The sequence below is a fragment of the Halichoerus grypus genome, chromosome X, assembly GCF_964656455.1.
Source record: "Halichoerus grypus chromosome X, mHalGry1.hap1.1, whole genome shotgun sequence".
Taxonomy (NCBI): domain Eukaryota; kingdom Metazoa; phylum Chordata; class Mammalia; order Carnivora; family Phocidae; genus Halichoerus; species Halichoerus grypus.
Genome location: NC_135727.1, coordinates 68,885,445 through 68,908,276, shown reverse-complemented (window position 1 = coordinate 68,908,276; position 22,832 = coordinate 68,885,445). Strand labels below are relative to the sequence as shown.

Sequence of the window (22,832 nt, the reverse complement as noted above, 5' to 3'; positions counted from 1 at the left end):
GGTGTGGAGCCCTGAAAAGCAAGCTAAGGTGCTTGGACTCTGTACCCAAGCTCACAGGCACTACTCAGCACATTCAGGGAGGGAATCGCGTCATCAGATCCTTAGAAAGAGTACAAATTAAACATCAATACAGAAAGTACTTAAGAGAGTAGATCTTAAAAGTTCTCATTACAAGAAAAAAAATGTGTAACTATGTGAGGTGATAGATGTTAACTAAACTTACTGTGGTAATCGTATATCTCTATCTCTATAGCTGGATCTGTATCTATCTATCTATCAAATCATTGTGTTGTACACCTTAACCTTATACAATGTTATATGTCAATTATATCTCAGTAAAACTGGGCAAAAAAAAGCCCCCATCAATGCCTATATAAATGTGCGAGTGCCCTCCCCTACACACAACTGAGACAGAGATGATAGAACAAAAAGACAGTCAGATGTGACCAGTTCCAAAAGAGTCGGAACAACCCTTCCCTCTGTCCTTAAGGACCTTTCCTCCCATAAATAGGAGTTTCTCACTTACTGTGAGCCAGGCATTGAACTGCGTGGGATTCGGGCTCAGATACAAAGAAAAAAATGATCAAACCCTCCGGACATCTCACTCCACTCAAGTTCAGGCTGTCCACACCAATCACAGAAATGCCAGCAGAAGGCAATAGGTGCTATCTGATTGGACTATGGTGGCCATGGAATTTCATCTGCCCAGCACATGTTCTCTCCTCCCCCTCATTCCTGCCCATCCACCTTCTTTGGGTAAATAAAGCCATTTTTTGTGGTGGCAGTGTTGGCTGGACCTAGGCAGTTGCACATGACAGAACAACCCCCGAGCCTGCGGAACCAACCGAGTCATTGTGGGGTGTGAGGCAGTGAGAACTTTCCCATCGCTGGCTGGAAAGCATCCCAAGGTGGCTGAGAAGCAGACACACAGATATGTACCTCACCAGCTTGCGAGATCCAGCCCCCTACTGCCCCTAGACAGGGCTAGTGCCAACAAAGGAAAAGGACAGCGACGTAGGAAAAGCCTGCTGAATAGCCAGTGCTTGACCAAGGTGATCACTGTCACTGCTGTTAAGAGCCATCTCTTGGGGGTCTAGGTTGCTTGTAGGCAGGAGGCAGATGAGCGGTGCCTCACCATTCCAGGTGGCCATCCAAGAGGGACCCGAGGAGGAAGAGGCCAGGGGGAAGCCATGATTCCTGGGGGGTAGCAGATGTGCAGTTGATGAGAAGAACTTCTTGGCCCGTTGTTGGAGACAGAAATGCCAAGCAGGACCGATTCAAGGACCAGGGCTCAACAACATCTCTTTCTCTGACTTTGACTTCCAGCCCACAGAGCCAACAGAAATCAGTGAAACAGCAGGAGAAAGAGGCTCAAGGATGTCATGCTATGGCCAGCAAATTCCCAAACCTGTCAAACCTGAAGACAATCCCTAGGCCCCTGAACCTCCAGCAACAGGAACAGGGCTACTAAGTGACTCGTCACTAAGTGACAAGGAGAGCAGCTAGGGAATGCTCTCCAAGTCCTTTCCCACAGAGGCCTCCAGGGGGCCCCTCCTTGTTTTAGTCCATTCCTGGCCAGTCCCTGCCATCTACAATCAAAAATGTTCTGACTACTAGGCACTGTGACAGAGGCAAAAATGATGAGCCCTGTGGAGCACCAGTGGAGGGAGGGAGAGGTCTCTTTCTTGTGGGAGGAAGTGTTATTCATCTCATTCATCCAATGATTTGACAAGTATTTAAGGAGGGCCTATGCTGTACCAGGCATTCTTCTAGGCAGAAGGTCCCTGTAATCAGGGAGCTTATTTTCTAGTAGGGAAGACAGACAATAAACACATCAGAAAAGATGAAAGCACGTAAAGGTTGCTACGAATGCCCTCATGGAAATAAACAAGATGGTTTGGTACGCATTACCTAGAACCCCACCCCCCCCCAAAAGTGGCAAAGGTCAGGAATGGCCTTCCTGAGGACAATGATAAGTGGTCAGTCCTGCCAGGAGCCAGGCGAAGAACCTGCCCAGCAGGGAGAACTACAGTCCCCCCTGGCCTGTGACAGAAAACTGGGGTGCCAGAGGGGCAGAAAGGATGCCAGTGTGGCTGAAGCCCAGTGAGAGGTGGGGCGGAGGGACAAGAAGAGGATGCAGTGGTGGGAAGGAGCCATGATGAAGAGTTTTGTTTTTACTCAAAAGTGTTCTGGGGAGGGGCACCTGGGTGGCTCAGTCGTTGGGCGTCTGCCTTCGGCTCAGGTCATGATTCCACGTCCTAGGATCGAGCCCCGCATCAGGCTCCCTGCTCGGCGGGAAGCCTGCTTCTCCCTCTCCCACTCCCCTTGCTTGTATTCCCTCTCTCGCTGTGTCTCTCTCTGTCAAATAAATAAATAAAATCTTTAAAAAAAAAAAAAAAAGTGTTCTGGGGAACCAGAGAGAGGATTGAATCAAGGGAGTGCCATGACCTAATTATATTCAATAATTTCTCACTGGCTGCTCTCTGTGGAAAATATTGCAAGCGGGCAGAGCACAAAGGAAAGTGAGGAGACCAATTTGGACCCTCTTGTAGTAGTCCAGCTGAGAGATGGCAGTGACTTGGCCAAGACTGGCAGCATGAATTTGGAGAATAGTGCATGGGGTCACATGACATTCTGGAAAGAGAAGAGACATCACTTGCTGATGCATTGAAGGCAGTTGGTAAACAAACTTAAGAAATGAATGATTACTATAAGAATATTTTCTTTCAAGTCTTGATCATGGAGGTGTTGTGTATGGTCATAGGCAAAATGGGGAGTGGGTGTGGTAGGTTTGGAGAAGGGAGAAAAAAACAGTTGGGGGGTGTCAAGAGCTCTTATTTGCACATGTTAAGTGTCTGAAGTCTATTTGTCATCCATATAGGCTGGCGAGACTGAATTATTGAGAGAACAGGGCACAGATATGGTATTTAAAGCCAGGAGACTGGGCGGGACCCCCTAGAGAGAGAGGATAGTCAGGGGAAGAAGGTGCAGGGCTATTCCCTGAAACACGCCCACATTTAGAAGTTAAGTTGAGGATGAGAAGCCAGCAGAAGAGATTGAGAGGGACTGGGTGTTAAAAAAAGGGCTGGCCCCAAACCTGACTTGCATGGTCCAGCCTCAGTGTCCTCACTCAGGTCCTGCTTTCAGTGCTCCTGGCAGCACGTGCATGGGAGTTGGTTTAAAACGGGACAGCAAGAGACTTTGTGTGCTAGAGTTTAGCTTCTCTTTCTGTTTATTTCTCAGTGGAGCTTTAAAAGGAGATAGGTTCAGATCCGGAGACATTTCGAGAGTGTTTGGAGCCAGCACTGGTCTTCCATTTCATGTGGCCCACTTCCTTCTTCCTATCAGGAGGGAGAAATGGAAAGGAGTGGGAATGCAGTTCAGAGAGCAGGGGAAAGGAGTAGAAAAGAATGGAAGAAGGTAGGGGACGGGGGGGGGGGTGTTCTAATGGGGAGAGGAACAGATCAACTCCACATACAACAATGAATCAAAACACCGAAAACAGTGATCTACATAAAGAAGTCTCTTCCCATGAATTTCTCGTTGGCATGGCTGTAGGAAGGATGCCCGGGGAAAAGAGAATGAAAGTATAACTGTGTTTTGGAGTAGGGAAATCATTTCTGTCAATTCACACTGTCCCCTCAAATTCCCCCCAAATGAAAATAATTATGAGATACAAGCCAACCAAAAAGCAGCCTTAGGCTTTAATTTAGGAAGAATTGGAAAGTGTTTGGATGTGCCCCTGTTATATAACAAATAATAACAATGATTATTATATTGTCTTGAGTAAATACAGCACATTGAGCAAACGGTCCTTTGGATCCTCATAAAGTGAAATGTTAGGGAAGACAGATATGTGGGGCAGGGAAGGAGTGGGGATCGGACCTATAGAAATAAGAGCCCCAGGACATCAGGACATATGCAGGAGCATGTTTATCGCGGGAAGGTTCATATTGGGCAAACTAGGACACAAAGCAAACACTCATCATTTGGGGAATGACTGAAGACATTGCAGTGCAGCCAGTCCATGGATTATTATGCAACCACTAGCAAGTATGAATTATGTCCATATGGACTGATTTAGGGGGACCTCCAAAATATGCTATTATTAAGTGAGAGAGGATTGCAGAGAAGGGGACAGTACAAGGTCCCATTTGTATGTGTGTGTGGGGGGGGGTGGAAATAGGAGGTTGTGATCTCATACTTATTTGTCTGCCTATTTGACATCTCCACCTGGATGTCTCGTGGACATTTCATCCTTAAATGGCAAAAATGGAATTCCTGAACTTCTTTCACCTCTGGATTCCTACACTCCCTCACTTTGCTCCTTCCACAGAAGCCTTCCCCTTCTTGACGAATAGCTCCACCACCCATCTGGGTATTAAAGTGAAATAAAAATGAAGAGGCACCCCTATTTCCTTCCTCTCCCACTCCCACATCTTCCCCTGGCCACTCTCTCATCTTTCAGCAATTCCTATCACCTCTGCTTCCAAACACCACTTGAACCTCTCCAACTCCACTGGAGTCCACCATTATGTCTCTCATGGGTTCTGCTAAAACCTCCTAACTGGTTGCCTGCTTCCTCCAAACCGCCTTCTCCATTCAGTAGCCAGACTGATCTTTCTGAAAAATGAATGGCTCTTCTTGCCTCCCCTACTCAAAACCCCAGAAGGTCTCCCCATTTCACTTTGACGAAAGTACAAACTCCTCAATGTGGCTTAAATATAATGAGCTGCATGACCTGGCCCTTGCCAACCTCCCCATTCTCACCTTTCTATATCCTGGTCACTGTGGGCCTTCTTAGAATACTCTTGACCACTCCAGGATCCAAGCTTGATTCTTCCTGAGGGCTTCTGCCTACCTGAATCTGTCTTTCTTGATCCTTTTGAAATCATAAACAGGTTTTTAAACATACAGAAAGTTACAGCAAGTCACAGAACACTCACCCAAGTACATGTCCCTTAGAATGAAAAAAACAAACAAAACCCCCCAAAACGCAACATTTGTCCTATTTTTGTTTCAGACGTTTAGATTTTAGGACAATAAAACAATACAAAATACAGCTACCATCTCTTTTGGAACTGTCCCCAGTCCCATTCCCCTCTGTTCCTCCCCACCTCAATAGGGCACATACCTAGGTCACTTTGGGGTGTGATTAAAGGCAAGAGACAAGCAAGTCCTCGGTTTCTCCCTCTTGTTTCTTTCCTCTCTGCCTCTTTCCCCTCACTCTTTCCCTGAGGTTGAGCATTTCTTTGACCCTTTCCTTGTTGATCTCTCAGAAGCAGACCGGGTCTGCAAAAGGGAACATAATTGGTGATATTTGGGCTCAGGATGGTCATGAGAAATGAAGAAGCCTATACTGCTAGCAGTCACTGTATATTCCTAAATTCCTGAGCCAAAATTCCTCAAAGAAGATGGGTCTTGGAGTCAAATGGACTTGGAATGTCAGAATCCCAGAGCAAAACACGTAACCACTCTGAGCCTCAGTACGTGCTCTGAGTTTGAGTTTCAGAAACCCTAACTAAGGTTCTTAGGGATTTCCTTTATAACAAGTAGTTTTTGCCCCAACCCTGCTTAGGAACCAAGAACAAAGGGCTATCTCGACTGATGATTTTTATAGAGCATTTCAGGCATGTTTGTCCCTGGGGACCAATTCTCCTTCCAACATATGCTTACGATTTTAACTAATGCCCTTCATTGTCATAATCTTAGGCAGTTTACAGACATGATCTTATAAAAATATACCTGTAGATATGCCCCAGGCCATGACTTACTAGCTGTGCTTACCTTGTCCAAGTTGCTTTACCTTTTTTGTTTGTTTCTTTAGCTTTGGAGTCTTCATCTGTACAAGGGGATAGTTGTTAAGGATGAAAAGTGATAATATATGGGAAATGTTTGTCACAGTGCCTGGCATGCATTCAATGCCCAACACAAGAGACTCCTTATTAATGCCATTTCCCTCTGTCTTGAGGATATCCTTGTTCAGCTGGTTTTTGAAGTCTCAGTGTCTTTCCTTTCTGGTGTCCAAGGAAGCCTGGCTTTTCCTCTCTAACCAGGAGCAAAGTGTCAGTTCAGAGGGAGTCTGATCCTCTGAGTCACATCCCAGGTTATGACTGGATTTTGCTCCAGGCAACTGCCTGATTCCCCAGCCTGAACTCACTTTTCTTACACCCTCATTCAGGTTTTCCTTAGTTCTCCCAACCTTAGGACCTTTTTATAATCCATTTATTTATTTTCCCTGAGGTCCGAGGACTTTACAAGTCAACACAGGAAAGCATGCCATTCTCCGTACTCAAGAAAACCACCCAGAAGATTTGATAATACAATCTCAATGAAATGGGGATATTGAGTCACGAGTGAATTTTCCCTCAACTGCTATTCATCCCTTCAAGCACCCTTTTTGGGGACAATTTGGACATAAATTACTGTTAGGTGATACACTCCTTCAACTTCTTTGCTGTAGGATACTGAATGCATTTTGATGTCTCCATGATATCTCTGGAACATTCACAATGGTGCTTTGACACATTCATGGGTTATGGATGTGTGAATGGCTGATTCTCAATACTATGAGTTGTTGAGCAATTTAAGTTCCCACTCTATATAATAAATGTACAATGAAATCTCCTTCCATATGGGAAAGTCTTGCTAAAGTCACAGTGGTTAACCATAGGACCTCCTACCGAACATACACACCGTCTTTTAAAAAACCGTTCTTTAAAAAAGAAAAAGAAAAAGAAAAAGAAAAGCATTGTTCTCACTGAAAGGAAGTCATGCACATGGTAAATAAAATAGTGATGACCAGAAAGTACAAAGGAGCTTATGACAAAAAGCAAAGGTTCAAGACCCCATCACTTCTCAACCCCTTATTGTGCTTCCCAGGGTAGAGCATTTTAATAATTCCTGTTTGCACTGTTCTGGCACTTACCCTCTTACCTCTAGATAAAGTGCTTAATCTGCTATTTCAATAATTCATCAACTTCAAACATCATCAGTTGACCACATTCTGCTTACAGAGGAGAATTTAACTCACTCATGTGTCTTCAATCTGCCCTCACTTTCTTTCTCTTGGCTTCTATACCTTCTTTTGATGTTTAGTTCCTCTATTGGTGACTCTGGTAACCTTATTTTAGTTTTGAAAAATTTTGTTAGTTACCATACAGTGCAATATTGGTGTCTGGAGCATAATTCAGTGATTCATCACTTACATACCACACCGAGTACTCATCACAACAATTGCCCTCTCTAATACCCATCCCCCATCTAGCCCATCCCCCACCCACCTCCCTCCATCAACCATCAGTTTGTTCTCCAACATTAAGAGTCACTTATGGCTTGTTTCCTTCTCTCCATTTTGTCTTTTCCCCCTTCCCATATGTTCATCTGTTTTCTTTCTTAAACTCCACATATGTGTGAGATCATATGGTATTTGTCTTTCTCTGACTTATTTCACTTAGCATAATACACTCTAGCTCCATCCACGTCATTGCAAATGGCAAAATTTCATTCTTTTTGATGGCTAAATAATATATATATATATATATATATATATATATACATATACACATGTATATGTATATGTATATATACCGTATATATATAGATATATATACATACATATGTGTGTGTGTATATATATATTCACCCCTCATCTTCTTTATTCATTCATCAGTCGATGGACACTTGGGCACTCTCCACAGGTTGGCTATTGTTGATAATGCTCCTATAAAACATTGGGGTGCATGTACCCCTTTGAATCTGTATTTTTGTATCGTTTGGGTACATTCCTAATAGTGAAGTTGCGGGATCGTAGGGTAGTTCAATTTTTAACTTTTGGAGGAACCTCCAAACTGTCCACCAGAGTGGCTGTGCCAGTTTGCGTTCCCACCCACAGTGCACGAGGATTCCTTTTTCTCCACATCTTTGCCAACTCTTGTTTCTTGTGTTGTTGATTTTAGCCATTCTGACAGGTTTGAGGCTTTATCTCATTGTAGTTTTGACTGGCATTTCCCTGATGGTGTGCGGCGTTGAGCATCCTTTCATGTGTCTGTTAGCCGTCCGGATGTCTTCTTTGGAAAAGTGTTTATTCATGTCTTCTGCCCACTTCTGAACTGGATTATTTGGTTTTTGGGTGTTGAGTTTGGTAAGTTCTTTATAGATTTTGGATACTAATCCTTTATCAGATATGTTGCTTGCAAATATCTTCTCCCATTCCGTAGGCTGCCTTTTTGTTTTGTTGATTGTTTCCTTCACTGGGCAGAAGCTTTTTATCTTGATGAAGTTCATTTTTGCTTTTGTTTCCCTTGCCTCTGGCAATGTGTCTAATAAGAAGTTGCTATGGCCGAGGTCAAAAAGGTTTCTGCCTGTGTTCTCCAGGATTCTGATGGTTTCCTGTCTCACATTTAGGTCTTTCATCCATTTTGAATTTATTTTTCTGTACGGTGTAACCCTCAGCTATTTTTTTTTTTTTTTTGCATATACCTTAGTCAGTTTACCTTGATTTTCTATAAAATGAGTATATTGCCATGCCTATCCTCCCCTTCCCTCAACTTCTTTACCTCCTTTCTACCTCCTCTTCCAATCAGACTCATAATCATTTATATCCACTTCTGGAAAACTAATCCAATCTTTTCTGCTTTTACCTTTCAATGAATCTCTAATAATGTTGAACATAGAGCCACATTTCTTCACCAAATGTAGGCTGGGCCACTAGAAGGAGATTAATCCTAGTATCAAGTTCAAATCCTCCCTTTTACCTTATTCCATTAACTTCTAAAGGGTCTGCTGCATTTGAGTTTCATTTATATTTGACTTAGGCATCAAACTCTCTCCCTCCCTCTCTCTCCCACTTTCTCTTTCCCTCTCCCTCTGTCTCTGTCTCTCTCTCTCTCACACACATGCACACACACGCATATTAAATGGCTGCCAGGCAATTGATCATTAAACCATTTAATCTTATAACAACTTATAAAATGGGTGTTATTATAATCTTCATTTTACACCCAGGAAACCTTCAGTAGCAAGTATTTAAATAACCTGCCCACCGAGGTCTCACAAAGTGTAAGAAGCAGAGCCTGGAATCCGATTCAAAGAAAGGCAGTCTCATTCCAGAGTTGGTCCTGGCGACCACTATGTTATGCTTCACTAAGCGTCTCCCTTTGGCTTTATCAGGATCCACAAATATACCCCATGCTGTTAAGACGGGTGGGGCAGTACACAGATATATGAATAGTGGTTGACAATCCATCCTCTTCCTGTCACAACCCCCACCAACCCCAGACTCTGGGGGTTACAGAAAACAATAATGTCTGTTTTTGTTTTTTTTCTTTTACACTGTTCTCAAGTTCATACAAATCTATAAAAACAGGTTGACATTTTCCTGAATAGCTAACTTTCTTTCCTTCTTCTTCCTTGCTTCCTTCCTTCCTGTCTTTCTGTCTTTCTTCCTTTCTTTCTTCCTGTCTTTCTCCTTCTTCTTGTCAAAAGTGGTATCATGCACTTTGCATTTTCCTGTGACTTTCCACATTCACAGAACAGGTAAACACATGCAGATCAAGTTATTTCTATTTTACTAAAGTCTGCATTAATGACAAACAAATTTATGCAACAATGCCCTGATTGTTCCATGTTTTATTTTTGCAGACAAGAAGACAAAAGTCATTCTTACCTTTGCTCCCTTTTCCATAAGGTGTCTTTTTCTCGGCCTGCTTTTGACACTTAATTTTTGTTTTCAGAGCAATTGGTTTATGGTGGGCCTTAAATTCAAAGACCATCTTGGAGTTGTGAGTTTTTGGTTTTGCCTCATATTTGGAACACTTTCTACCATTATATCTTCAAATACTTTCCTGTCTGTCCCTCCCTCTTTTTTCTTCAGAGGCACCAAGGACATGTAGATTTGGTGATTTGATAATGTCCCACAGGTCAATGAGGCTCTTTCCGTTTATATTTGATCTTCAGTTTTTATTTTTATTTTGTTTTTTAAGTTTTAATTTAAATTCCAGAGATTTAACATAGTGTTATTTTAGATTCAGGTACACAATATAGTAATTCAACACTTCCATACATTACCCTGGGCTCATCACAATAGGTGCACGCCTTAATCCCCATCACCTATTTAACCCAGCCCACCATCCACTTCCCCTCTGGTAACCATCAGATTTTTCTCTATAATTAATAGTCTGTTTCTCTCTTTTCACTTTGCTTATGTGTTTTGTTTCTTAAATTCCACATACGAGTGAAATCATATGGTATTTGTCCTTTCCTGTCAGACTTATTTTGCTTAGCATTATAGTCTTTCGCTCCATCCATGTCACTGCAAATGTCAAAATTTCTTTCTTATTTATGGCTGAGTAATACTCCATTGTGTATATATACCACCTCTTCTTTATCGACTCATCAGTCGATGGACACTTGGGCTGCTTCCATATCTTGGCTATTGCAAACAATGCTGCTATAAACATAAGGGTGCGTGTATCCTTTTGAATTAGTGGTCCTGTATTCTTTGGGTAAATACACATTAGTGTGATTGCTGGCTCATAGGGTAGTTCTATTTTGAATGTTTTGAGGAACCTCCATACTGGTTTCCACAGTGACTGCACCAGTTTGCATTTCCACCAACAGTGCACGAGGCTTCCTTTTTCTCCACATCCTCACCAACACCTGTTGTTTCTTGTGTTGTTAATTTAACCATTCTGACAGGTGTGAGGTGGTATCTCATTATGGTTTTTTTATTTGAGAGAGAGAGAGCTAGCGAGAGAGAGCATGAGTGGGGGGGGAGGTTTGGGGGGGGCAGAGGGAGAGGGAGAAGCAGGCTCCCTGCTGAACAGGCAGCCCGACACAGGGCTGGATCCCAGGACCCCGGTATCACGACCTGAGCCAAAGGCAGATGCTTAACAGACTGAGCCACCCAGGCGCCCCTCTTACTGTGGTTTTGATTTGCATTTCCCTGATGGTGAGTGACGTCGAGCATCTTTTCATGTGTCTATTGGCCATCTGGATGTCTTCTTTGGAGAAATGTCTGTTCACGTCTTTTGCCCATTTTTAAAATTGGGTTATTTGTCTTTGGGGAGTTGAATTTTTAATAGTTCTCTATATATTTTGGATACTAGCCCTTTATGGGATATGTCATTTGCAAATATCTTCTCCCATTCTGTAGGTTGTCTTTTAGTTTTGTTGATTGTTTCCTTCACTGTGCAGGAGCTTTTCTTTTTTTATTTTGATGTAGTCCTAGTAGTTTATTTTTTTTTTCTTTCCCTTGCCTCCAGAGACATATGGAGAAAGAATTTGCTACAGCCAATGTCAAAGCAGTTATTGCCTGTGTTCTCTCCTAGGAGTTCTATGGTTTCTGGTGTCACATTTAGGTCTTTAATCCATTTTGAATTTATTTTTGTGTATGGTGTAAGAAATTTATTTTTGTGTATTGGTCCAGTTTCATTCTTTTACATGTTTCTCTCCAGTTATCCCAACACCATTTGTTGGGGAGACATTCATTTTCCCACCAGCTGTTCATTCCTGCTTTGTCGAAGATTAAATGACCATATGGTTGTGCATACATTTCTGGGTTTTCTATTGTGTTCCATTGATCTGTGTGTGTCTATTTTTGTGCCATTACCATACTGCTTTGATCCCTACAGCTTTGTAATATAACTCAAAACCCACAATTGTGATGTCTCCGGCTTTGTTTTCCTTTTCTTTTTCAAGGTTGCTTTGGTTACTTGGGATCTTTTGTGGATTCACACAAATTTTAAGATTGTTTTGTTCTCGTTCTGTGAAAAATGCTATTGGCAGTTTCATAGGACTTCATTAAATGTGTAGATTGCTTTGGGTAGTATAGACATTTTAACAATATTTGTTCTTCCAATCCATGAGCATGGAACGTCTTTCCATTTCTTTGTGGCATCTTTCATTTCTTTCATCGATGTTTTCTAGTTTTCAGAGTCCAGGTCTTTCACCTCTTTGGTTAGGTTTATTCCTAGGTATCTTATTATTTTGGGTGCAATTGAAAATGGGATTGTTTTCTTAATGTCTCTTTCTGCTGCTTCATTATTGGCGTATAGAAATGCAACTGATTTCTGTACATTTATTTTATGTCCTGCAACTTTACTGAATTTGTTTACCACTTCTAGCCATTTTTTTGGTGGAGTCTCTCAGGTTTCCTATATATAGTACCATGTCATCTGCAAATAATGAAAGTTTTACTTCTTCCTCACCAATTTGGATGCCTTTTGTTTCTTTTCATTGTCTGATTGCTGTGGCTAGCATTTCTAGCACTATGTTGAATAAAAGTGATGAGAGTGGACATCCTTGTCTTGTTCCTGGGCTTCGGGGAAAAGCTCTCAGTTTTTCCCCATTAACGATGATGTTAGCTGTGCGTTTTTCATAGATGACCTTTATTGTGGTTGAGGTATTTTCCCTCTAAACCTATTTTGTGGAGGCTTTTTATCATGAATGGATGTTGAACATTGTCAGTTGCTTTTTCGGCATCTCTTGGGAGGATCATGTGGTTCTTATCCTTTCTCTTATTGATGTGATGTATCACATTCATTGATTTGCAAATGTTGAACCACCCTTGCAATCCAGAAAAAAATCCCACTTGATCGTGGTGAATGATTTTTTAAAATGTATTGTTAATGTGGTTTGCTAGCATTTCATTGAGAATTTTTGCATCTATGTTCATCAGGAATATCGGCCTGTAGTTCTGCTTTTTAGTCATGTCTTTATCTCGTTTTGGAATCAGGGTAATGCTGGCCTCATAGCACGAATTTGGAAGTTTTCCTTCCACTTCTATTTTTAGGAATAGTTTAGGAACGATAGGTATTAACTTTTCTTTAAATGTTTGATAGAATTTGCCTGTGAAACTATCTGGTCCTGGACTTTTGTTCATTGGGAGTTCTTTGATTACGGATTCAATTTCTTTGCTGGTTACAGGTCTGTTCAAATTTTCTGTTTCCTCCTGTCTCAGTTTTGGTAGTTTATATGTTTCTAGGAATTTATCTATTTCTTCTAGGGTGTCTGATTTGTTAGCATATAGTTTTCCATAATAACCTCTTAGGATTATTTGTATTTCTGTGATGTGGGTTGTTGTTTCTCCTCTCTTAATTGTGACATTATTTGTTTGAGTCCTTTTTTGTTCTAGATAAGTCTGGCTAGAGGTTTATCAATTTTAATGATTTTTTTTCAATGAACCAGCTCCTGGTTTCACATATGTTCTCAACTTTTTTTTTAATTTTCTGTATTATTTGTTTCTGATCTAATCTTTATTATTTCCTTCCTTCTGCTGGTTTGGGGTTTTGTTTGTTCTTCATTTCCCAGCTCCTTTAAGTGTAAGGTTAGGTTGTTTATTTGAGATTTTTCTTGCTTCCTGAGGTAGGCCTTTATTGCTAGAAATTTCCCACTTTGAACCTCTTTTGCTGCATCCCAAAGGTTTTGCACCATTGTGTTTTCAGTTTCATTTGTTTTCGTGTGTGTGTGTGTGTGTGTGTGTGTGTTTAATTTCTTCCTTCATTTCCTGGTTGACCCATTCGTTGTTTAGCAGCATGTTATTTAACCTCCATGTATTTGCGGTCTTTTCAGGTTTTTTTCTTGTGGTTGACTTCAAGTTTCAAAGTTTGCGGTCAGAAAAGATGGAGGTTATGACTTTGATCATTTTGAATTTGTTGAGGCTTGTTTTGTGGCTTAATATGTGATCTATTCTGGAGAATGTTCCATGTACACTTGAAAAGAATGTGTATTCTGCTGTTTTAGGATGCAGTGTTCTGGATATATCTGTTAAATCCATCTGGTCCAGTGTGTCATTCAAAGCCATTGTTTCCGTATTGATTTTCTGCTTAGATGATGTGTCCATTGATGTCAGTGGGGTGGTAAAGTCCCTTACTATTATTGTATTATTATCAATGAGTTCCTTTATGCTTGTTATTAACTCTTTTATGTATTTGGGTGCTCCCATGTTGGGTACATAAATATTTACAATTGGTATATCTTCTTGTTGGATTGTGCCCTTTATTATTATATAGCGTCTTTCTTTGTCTCTCGCTACAGTCTTTGTTTTAAAATCTATTTCGCCTGATATAAGTATTGTTACTTATGGAGACTCTTTTTAAATGTGGTATCAAATTGTGGTTTTTAGTTGTATTTTCTTAACGGCCTGAGGTGTTGAACATGTGTTCATGTGCATATTTCCCATCCATGTATCTTCTTTGGCGAACCATCTGTTCTAATCTTTTGTCCACCTCTTACATGGTTGTTTGTATTCTTAATATTGAGTTTTGAAAGTTCTCTCGGTATATTCTGGATAACAGCCCTTGATCAGATTTATGTCGTATCTAAGAAAACTTGGCCTAACACAAGTTCAGAAGAGGTTTCTGTATGTTTTCCTCTAGAATTTTCTTAAGCTTACATTTAGGTCTATGATCCATTTTGAGTCAATTTTTGCCTGCATATAGTAAGAGGTATTGATCAGTGCCCACATTTGGGGAGTAGGAATATCTGATGTGCTACCACCACTTCTTGAAAGACTCTCCTTTCTACACTGAATTGCCTTTGTATCTGTGTCAAAAATTAGTTGTCTTTACATGGGTGGGTTTATTTCTGCATCATCTCTTCTGTTCTAATGGCCCATTTGTCTCTCCTTATGCCAGTATCACAGTGTTTTGATAACTGTTGCTTGACAGTAAGTCTTGAAATCAAGTATTGTTAACTCTCCACCTTTGTTCCTCGTTTTTTAAGGTTATACTGGCTATTGTACATCCTTTGTAATCCCATGTGGAACTCAGAATATTCTTGTCAATTTCTACAAAACATTCCTTCTGGGATTTTGAATGGGGTTGCGTTGCTCCTATAGGTCAATCTGGGGAGAATGGGCATGTTAACTATGTTGCGTCTCCTGACACAATGAGCATGAAATATCTTTCCATTTGTTTATGTTTCCTTTAGTTTCTCCCAACAGTAGTGTCAGGGTATATACCTTGAAAGTATCATCCCTAAGTATTTCATACTTTAATATTTTCTGATGCAGTTGTGAATTTATTTCAATTTCTCACTGCTTGTTACAGGATATCCAAATACACCAATTATATATTGACGTTGTATTGTATCCTGCAACCTGACTAAACTGACTTAGTCTAATTGCTTGGGTGTATGTGTGTGTGTTTGTGCGTGTATGTGTGTGTGAGTGTTCCTGAAGATTTTATGTCTATCAGACCACAACATCTTCAAAGAGAGATCATTTTACTTCTTCTTTTCCAACGTGGGTGCCTTTTATTTCTCTTTTATGCCTTTTTGCCCTGGCTAGCACTTCCATAGATGTGGTGCGTGTGGACATCAGGTGAGTGTGCCTGATCTCAGGGGGGAATAATTCAGTCTTTTACCATTAAGTACGATGTTAGGTGTTGGATATTCCTAAGTGTCCAGGATCCGGTTGAGTAAGCTCCCCTCCTTTCCCAGTTAGGTGAGAGTTTTTATCATGAAACGGTGTTGGATTTTGTAAATGCTCTGTTGAGACTATCATATGGTTTTTCTGATTTTAGTTTGTTAACATGGTGAATTGCATTATCTGATTTTTGAAAGTCAGGTGAACATCGTATTCCTAGGATAAACCCCATTTGGTAATGATGAATTTTTTTTTTTTACATGTATTGTTTAAATTTGATTTGTTAACGTATTCTTCAGTAATTTTCCGTCTTGTTCATAAGTGATGTTGGTCTATACTTTTCCTTCCTTGTAATGTCTTTTTCTGGTTTTTGGTGTCAGAGCGAGGCTGGCATGATAGAATGAGCATGAACATTAAAACGAAGTCATCTGAAAGAGCTTATGTTAAATTGGTACTATTTGTTCCTTGAGGGTTTGGTGCATTTCACCAGTGGAGCTATCTGCTATTTTCTTTGTGGGAATATTTGTAATTATAAATTCAGTTTCCTTAGTAGATACAAGACTCTTCCCAGGTTTTCTATTTCTTATTGAATGAACTTTGGCAGTTTGTATAATTCAAGAAATCTGTCCATTTTAACCAAGTTGTCAAATTTACCGGCATAGAGTTTTTCACAATATTTCCTTATTATCATTTTAATATCTGCAGGTTCTGTCCTGATGTCATCAGCCTTGTTGTGATACTGGTAATTTGTGTCTTCTCTCTCTTTTCCCTGAACAGTTAACCTAAAGGCTTATTAGTTTTATTGATTTTCTCAAAGGAAATAGCTTTTATTTTGTTGATTTTCTCTATTGTTTTCCTGTTTTCTGTTTTACTGATTTCTGCTCTGATGTTTACTAGTCCCTTTCTTCTTTACTTTGGCTTGGATTTGGCTCTACTTTGGTTTGAATTTTCCCTCATTTCTTAAAATTGAATCTGACATCATTGATTTGAGGCATTTCTTCTTCCCTTTATATATAAATCGTGTTTCTCATAGACAACATATAGTTGGGTCTTGTATTTTTTTATCCACTGTGAAAATATGCCTTTGAATTCGTGTATTTAGACCATTCGCATTTTACGCGGCTATTGACATAGAGTAATATCTACTATGTTTGTAACTGTTTTCTATTCATTACACTTGTTCTTTTTCTTTTCTCCCCCTCTTTTACTGGCTTCTCTGGGATCAACTGAGCACTTTATATGATTCCATTTTGTCTCCGCCTTTAGCATAACAATTATGCTTTAAATATTTTTAAAATGATTACCCTAGAATTTATAATACCTGATCAAAGTCCATCTTCAAATAACACTATGCTGCTTCATGTGTAGTGCAGGTACATCATAACAGAGTTTCTCTGATTTTCCCGATTTCCCAGAGTTTTTCCTGATTTCTCCCTCTTGTCTCTCATGGCAATGCTGTCATTCACTTCATTTACCAGTATGCTATAATCATTGAATACATTGTTACTATTACTTTAAATGAAAAGTTATCTTTTAGATCATCTAAGGATAAGAACAATCAATGATTTTCTTTCACTTTCATTGATTTCTTTTTCTATGTTCTTCCTTTCATTATGTAGATCTGAGGTTTTGACCTTTATTATTATCCTCCTCTCTGAGGAAACTCTTTTAACATGTTGTGCACAGCAGGTCTCCTGTCATTGAATTCTCTCAGTTTGGGTTTATCTGGGGAAGTTTTTATTCTGCTTTCATTTTTGAAGAACAATTTCCCTGGATGTAGATTGTTCAATTGGTGGATTTTCTTTTCTCTCAACGTTGTAACTATTTCACTCCACTCTCTTCTTGTTTGCATGGCTTCTGACCAGAAGCCCAATGTGATTCTTATCATTGTTCCTCTACTTATGACCTTTCCCTGCCTCCCCTGGCTTCTTTCAAGATTTCATCCATTGTCTGTTTTTTCAGCCTGAATATAATATTCCAGTTTTTTTCTTCTGCTCTGTTTGGTTTTGTTTTTGCATTTATACTGCTTGGTGTTCTCTGAGCTTCCTGGATCCATGTTTTGGTGTCTGTCATTTGGAATATTCTCAGCCATCATTACATCAAACTTTTCTTCTGCTCCATTTTCTCTTTCTCCTGCTCTTGGTATTCTGATTATGTTTATGTCGCTTGTTTTGAACTTCTCCTACAATATTTTGATGGTATTTTACTTTTAAAATATTTTTTCTTTGTATTTCAGTCAGTTTGCAAAGTTTCTATAGACATATCTTCAAGCTCACTAATTATTTCATCAGTTGTGTCCAGTATACATCAAAAGCAGTTTTCATATCTTTTAGCATTTTTAATTTTCACCATTTACTTTTGATTCTTTCTCAGAGTTTCCATCCTTCCATTTACAATACCCATCTGTTCTTGCATGTTTTCTATTTTTTCCCCATTAGAGCTCTTTTTTTTAATAAAGATTTTATTCATTTATTTCTGAGAGAGAGATAGCAAGAGAGAGCACAAGCAGGAGGGAGAGAGGGAGAAGCAGGCTCCCCGCTGAGCAGGGAGCCCAATGTGGGGCTCGATCCCAGGACTCTGGGATCATGACCTGAGCGGAGGCAGATGCTCAACAGACTGAGCCACCCAGGTGCTTCATCCATTAGAGCTCTTAATATATTCATTGTAGGTGTTTTAGATTCCTTATCTGTTTGTGTCTTTGAATGCATGAGCTGTGGCTGATGCTAGGTTCAGGGGAAAGACTCTAACCCTGTGACTGGTTGGTGTGTGTCTCTAACAAGGCCTTGGCCTCTGTTCTATAGAGCTCAAAAGAAAGTTTTATACCCTGTGCAATAAACAGGTCCATCAGGTGGTTGCTCATGAAAAAGCAGTCATTAGAGAGTGAATAACACAAAGATGGAAAAGAGTGAAAAAAATAAAGCAGCCATGCTGAGGTCTATATTTGTAAGAACAGACAGCTTACTAAGACCCTTAAATCCCTCTGATGATGATGCTCCCTATGCTTCTCTCACACACATTCTCATCCTGATCCTGTGGCATCAATGGTTGTAAAAAGTGGCCCTGAATGCCTTATCCCCAAACCTCCTAATAGACCAGGAGACACCATGATCCTACTGGTTAATTTTAAGTCAGACAGTGAACATGGATGGGTCCTCTTAAGTGCTGAAGCATATCAGCAAGCCAAAGGGATACTCTATACTCTGCTGTTGGCTTGGGCCCAAGGTCTCTGAAGCTAATATGGTAACAACCATGGAGGATTCTCCTAATTCTGATGATATTGATTGGGACTCCCTGGAGGAAGAAGCTGTGGTAGGCTGAATAATGGCTTCCCAAGATATACACATCCTATTGCTGAACCTTTGAATGCTAGCTTATATGGAAATGACTTTGAAGATGCAATTAAGGATCTTGAGATTTGGAAACTGTGCTGGATCACTCAAGTGGGCCCTAAATGCAATCACAAGCAACCTTGTAAGAGGGAGTCTAGGGAGATTTCATATAGAAGAGAAAGCAACGTGATCACAGAGGCAAAGATTGGAGTGATGTGGCCACAAGCCAAGGAATGCAAGCAGCCACCAAAAGCTGAAAGAAGCAAGAAGAGATCGTCTGCTAGAGCCTCTGCAAGGAGCACAACCCTGCAGACACCTTGCAGCCCAGTGAAACTGACTTCAGACTTCTTGCCTCCAAGCCTGTGAAAATTAATTTGTTGTTGTGCTAAGCCACCAAGTTTGTGGTAATTTGTTACAGCAGCCTCATGAAACTAATATAAGAGCTTACCAACATGAACTGAGTAGAGAAGATCCCCCTTGAAGCCTATGGTATAACCACCCAAACATAAAAAAATTAAGGAAGAGGGAACTGGAATAGAGGTCTAGGTTTGACATAAATGGAAATTCAAAAAATATTAAAGATTTAAACAATTAGCAGGTGAAGAGGGTGCTGATTGGCTCCTGTGCCGACATAATGCTGGCTTTAAATTAACTTCAACTTCTGCCAAGGTGAGCCAATTGGCTGATATATCTTCTGTTCTTCAACTTAGTAATTTATTATGGGATCTACGAGCCTTATGGAAATAGGTGTACACACCTAAGTTGTCCACCCAGCTTAACATTCACGGGCACAGCCTGTGGCCTTTTCCTTGCTCCTCTGGGTGTTCATAGCATATACCATTGAAGTAAAAAATTAGCATGCCTTTATGAATTGGAGTACTTGCTGGCGGGGGCAATTAAGGAAAACTGGTATATTCCAATTGGTATATCACTATCCTGAGCATAGTGGGAGACTAGAGCCAGTCCCAGGTAGGTTCCATTTGAAACCGACGCCAGGCAGTTACTTCTCACGGGAGCATCCCCAAATTATAGGGCTTCACCACTACCTTTAATTATTCAAGGGGCTATTAAAGTGGCCCTAGAATCGACTGACTGCTCCTGAAGAGGGCCCTGAGACCTAGGTCTTCACTTCCCAAGGTAACTCTACTGCTGAGGTAAGCCTCCATTTCAGAGTTTCCACGGCCACTTCCCACCACTGCAGACTCTGTGATCACACCTGAGCTTCCCCACCTATCTGATTTGGGGTGATATCCCTGAGGAGCTCCAGCTCTTCTATGACAAGCTATATACAAAACACCCCATCTCCTTCTCTCTGGAACTCATCCCCAAGTCATTAGGGCCAACTGCTCTACCTCCTGACATGAACATGTTTCCAGGTCCCCAGTGCCTTCTTGAGGAAAATCTCCCATGCCAGTCCATTGGTTGTCACACAATACCTTTTTGGCCTTAACAGATACTGGTTCCCAAGTTACACTGATCCCCAGAAACCCTACTAAATTTAAAGGAAGGACTCTCTATGTTTTTCAGGACATTATCAGACATAAGATGGAAAGCAAGCAAGTCTGCCGTACATCAGCCATTTGACAGTAATTTGCCTAATTTTTCTGTGGTTACAGCTCCCACACACACACCACCCCCCTGGGCTTTCCCTTTAATGGGATGTAACTTCTAACTAGCTCAGTGGCCTACTAGAATAACATAGCTGAGGCCCATACTATCAGCCTCACCAAATGGGACCCTGTACAGCTGCCCCAACTCCTTACAACTGTTAATATGACCCAGTATGAATTGAAATGGAGCTTTCAAGTACTGGGACCCATTATACAAGATCTCTGGAGCAGAGGGGTAATTATCCCCACTGTTTCTGTTTCACAGCCCTATTTTGTCTTTTCATAAACCTGAAAAGAATGAATGGTGCCTCACAGTGGAATACCACAACCCTAATGCCACCATCTCACCCATTAAGGTCCTTACGCCTAATACAATTGCTATGACCAAAGCCATTCAATCTTCCACCCAAGATATTTGCTGCTATGGATTTGGCTAATACATTATATTTTCAATGTCTACTTTAACAATTTCTAGGCCTCAGTTCACACCCTTGAAATGACAAAATACACCTTTATTCAGTTGTCCGTGGGGTGCCTCAATAGCCCAGCCATAGCATACAACCTCTGTTGGCAATACCTTAACCTGATCGAGTTGTCCTCAGATACCCAGGTTTGGAACTACAACGATGACATACTCCTGTGAGGAGAATCACTAAAGTCTCTCATAGAGGACATAGAAGCACTCACCACTACGTTTACCAAGAGGAGATGAGCTAATGCCTGACCGTACGTCTCAGTTATAAATTTTTGGGCATCACCTAGCCTGCTGAGGGCTGCTCCATTTCCTGATGTAGTTAAAAAGAAACTCCTAAATTTGTCATCTTTATCCACTCTCAAGAAGGCCCAACATCTTTTAGGTTTCTTTGGCTCCTGGAGGCAACGTATTCCCCATTTGCATACCTACTACAGCCCATTTATGCAATCTCCCACAAATTGGCCCACTTTGAACTGGGCCCTTTAAAGCAGAATGCTCTAGCATCAATCCAAAGGACCATATAACAGTCACATTATTTAGTGCTTTCTGGAGATTCCTTTATGATGAAATCTCTGGTAATGACCTCTTATGCTTTTCAGAGTCTATGGACTACGCATGATTGCCACCATGGGCTTCTGCTGCAATAGACTGCCCATTTTAGCTCTGCATTACATGTCGTTAGAGCAACTTCTGCTTGCATACTGAGCCCTCCTGGAAATGGAGGCTCTCACAGAACCTGAACTTGTGGCCCTTTGTACCCAGCTGCCCATTATACCCTGGCTCATGGAAGAAGCACCCCACAAGCTTTGCATTGCAACCAAATCCTTGCTGAAATAAAAACAGTACATACAGGATAGGACCAAATGTGTCCCTCTAGCCTATCCCACTGGCAGGAGGAGATGGTCTCCCTGTCCTCAGCCCCTTGGCAGATGCCACAGTGCTGGAGGAAGTCACCTCTCTCTCAGACCCCTTGGCTACCTGGAATCCTCTTGTGATCAATGGAGTGAACAACAAAGGAAGTTCATTTACTTTATGATGTTAGCACCATCCTCAAATGTGATGGAGCTTGTTGGAGGTATGGTGCTCTTTCTCTCTTAACCAAGATACCCCAGACAGAGGATGGCACTCACAATTAACACAACTGACCAAACTCCAGGAAGGTATATTGGTTTTGGATGATACCCTGACCAATAACTGGCCGAAGTACACGTCTTTACAGACTCTCTTGGGTCATTGCCAATGCTCTAGCCATTTGGTCTGGCCACTGGCAACAACAATTTCTCATTCAAGGCTACCCACTTTGCAGTAAAGAATATTGGAAAATTCTTTGCCTTTCAGTGATAAAAAGCTACATATTAAGGTGATGGATATCTCTGCCCACACCAAGGATTAACCTACTGATGCCCAATTTAATGCCCAAGCTGATAAATTAACACAAATTTTAGAGCCTAGGACCAAACATCCTCAGATCCCATTCTCTTAATTTTGACACAATGGGTCCATGAAATAGAGGATCATCTGCTTTTGAGGCTTAGGTTGAATGTACAGAGTATACCTCTCCTCTGCTCTTGCCCACATGGTGACAAGCTAATTCACTCTTTTCAGGAATACCTGGCATTAGCAATATAATCACTGGGTACTGCTTCATAGAGATCCTTCCATTATAGTTGTTGACAAATTCATTTTATTGGAGCACCATCCCCCTTCACTGTTGCCACTCATTATGTCTTGATCATGGTGAACCCATATACCGATATCTTACCCACCTCACTAGACATGCTACTGTTGAAGCTAATAGGGCCCAACTAAAGCATTCCACATTTCCTTTGGAGTTCCAGACATTATTGACAGTGTCCAATGCACTGACTTTACTTTCCAAAATACACAACACCAGGCCCTTGAACAAGGCATTCAATAGAACTTTCACCTTCTCTGTGACTCAAGGCTGCCAGTCTTAGAGTATCACAATGACTTATTTCAAAAAAGTTCACTGAAATAAGAAAGAAAAACCATATGATATCCTAGATGGATTTTTCTCCTTTCTTCCACTG

The 22,832-nt window shown here is 40.9% G+C and overlaps 1 protein-coding gene across 6 annotated transcripts in view; it reads right to left on the bottom strand.

Annotated features, from left to right (window-relative positions):
* Positions 1-3,214: 3,214 nt before the first annotated feature.
* NAP1L2 (nucleosome assembly protein 1 like 2) overlaps positions 3,215-22,832 on the bottom strand; it is a 236,007-nt gene continuing 216,389 nt past the window's right edge. For 2 of the 6 annotated variants that reach the window (XR_013444694.1, XM_078064739.1), the window contains 3 exons: positions 5,788-5,842; positions 4,771-4,882; positions 3,215-3,341 (listed from right to left, as the gene is read on the bottom strand). The gene's annotated coding sequence lies outside the window, so the exon portion shown is untranslated. Of the gene's footprint in view, positions 3,342-4,770; positions 4,883-5,134; positions 5,293-5,787; positions 5,843-22,832 lie in introns of all 6 variants that reach the window. The other 4 variants (XM_078064736.1, XM_078064737.1, XM_078064738.1 and 1 more) reach the window with 4 other exon arrangements.